The sequence below is a fragment of the Bison bison genome, unplaced genomic scaffold (assembly GCF_000754665.1).
Source record: "Bison bison bison isolate TAMUID 2011002044 unplaced genomic scaffold, Bison_UMD1.0 scf7180017861528, whole genome shotgun sequence".
Taxonomy (NCBI): domain Eukaryota; kingdom Metazoa; phylum Chordata; class Mammalia; order Artiodactyla; family Bovidae; genus Bison; species Bison bison.
In genome coordinates this window covers 146,646-148,875 of record NW_011492100.1, presented here as the reverse complement: position 1 = coordinate 148,875, position 2,230 = coordinate 146,646, and positions in this window count along the sequence as shown.

Sequence of the window (2,230 nt, the reverse complement as noted above, 5' to 3'; positions counted from 1 at the left end):
CCCCCCCCCGCCGCCCCCCCCCCCCCATCGATGACGCATTAAAGGCTGCAGAGGTGAGTCACCGGTTGGGGGGAAGGGAAGAAGAGAGGGGAGTGAGCTGCACTGTGGGGAGGGGGACCCAACCCCCTACCCTCTTCTTTCCCAAACCTTCTCAGGGAAAAGACCCAATGCTCTGTCCCTCTTCCTTGGTTTTCCAAACCTTCAGCTTGGATCTCTACTTGGTTGGACCCCATCTTCTCTTAGCACCCACCTGGAGAGTATGAGAGATTCAGAAACAAAGACACAGAGATGGATTTGTACAAGTATCTCAGAGCAAACAGGCATCTCCTCCTACTCCCCGTCTCAGCTTTGCCTTTTCCAGCTCTGTCTCTCTCATTGCTCCTTCTTTCCTGCCATCTCCCTCCTCTCTCCAATTCCAGGAACCTGTCCCTAGTCCAGCTCTTTTCCAGAAGCCCCTAGAGGCAGTAGGATGTGAAAGGCACAGCACATCTTTGCGAGGTGGGGTGCGTGTGAATGAACTGACCCCAGGCAGGGAACTGGGATGGAGAGAGGCACAATCAGACCCAGAGATTCAGAGCCCATGCAGACATATTCTAGATGGTGGAATCACCAACACTGTTGCCCTTGGCTTCTCCCTCATTGTCCCCTCCCCCATGCCATAATGACTGAAGCTCCCCTGGACTTCTGGGCTGAGTGGAGGAAGAAAAGGTTAGAGAAGAATGAGGGAAGGAGGGAACACGCAAAAGACAGGGGGGGGGAAGCTTGAACTTGGGGGCTGCAGAAGAGTGGCTAAGACACTGAGACTTTCCTGCACAGAAATTTAGAGATGAAGGTAAATGTGGGGGAGGGGTAGGACAGATCAAAGGCATGTGGAAGTCACAGAACAACATATATCAATAAGCACGGAAGGATCCAGAGAAATGCACAGACACAGGGGTACACACACATTGTTGACGCACCAAGCCAGTTGATGCTTTTCAGACACCAGCAGATGCCCAGAGTGGATGCACTCAGACTCCCAACGGCACAGGTATACAGGCACTCAGAGGAATCAGGACCCACAAACACTAATAGTCACACACAGACACCTGGAAACAGGCAAAAACACAGCCCCACAGATTGAAAGAGAAAATTTACGTATTTAAATTGGAACGCTCCCATGCCTATCCATTCTCTATCTGATTAAACGCATAATTGGCCTCCCCATTCCCTTTCTTTCCACCCCTGTTTCATTAATCTCTATACACACAAACACAATGCATACATATGTACATGCACATACACAAGCCCGCGAGAACACAGTTTCTCTAGATGCCTGTCTCCTTCATCTCATACTTGGTCTCTTAGCCCCATCAGCCTCTCACTCTGTCCCCCTTGCCTCCCTCCCTCTTTCCTTCTCTCTTGGATGGCTTCCCCTCCCCCCACCAGATGTCTGAGCCATCTCTCTCTGATTCATCCTCCTCAAGAAGGTAACGTGACCCCCCCCCACCCCATTCCACTGCTCTCAGTAACCAGGCAGGGAGGATAAAGGGGAGGTGGGATGAAGAGGAAGAGGAATAAGGGGAACCCACAGGGGTAGGGGGAGGCCCGAGATAGTTTGGGGGCAGGGGGATGAAGCCCAGTCTCAGGTCTGCTGCCCCCTCCTCTCCCTCCTTTCTTTGGCATCTTCACAGTCACCTTGGTTCTCCTTTCTTTTTTTTTTTCTTTAGCCTGATCCTTCTACCTGTTCCAGATGCCTGCCTCCCTGCCTCCCTCTCCTGCCCCCATCTCTTCTCTTTCCTCTATCTCTACTCCTCCCCACCTTTTTCCCCGCAGAGCTGATGGGCTTTCTTCTGGGAAAGTGGAGCCAGTGATGGACCCGAGAAGCCACTGCTGGCTATAGAGGGAAAGCACGTGAGTGTGCGTGTGTGAGAGAGAGAGAGAGAGAGAGAGAGAGAGAGGAGAGGATGAGGGTCAATACTAGGAAGATGAGGAAGGGGGTGAGGACTGGCTCTGAAAGAGTCTCTGAGCTCCTGGCAGGCAGCCCCAATCCTGGTTTCCAGAGTCTTAGGGCGAGGGTGCCCTGTATGTGCCCATGGGCAGCCCTGTGTCCGCAGTTCTTGTGTGTCTGGCATGTGTCATTCCACTCCCCGCTCTCCCTGCCCACACCCCCGCACAGCTCTCTGCCTGCACCGCAGCCCCCTCCAGCTCCCCTCCCTCCCCTTCATTCCTGCAGTGGCTGCTCCCCTCG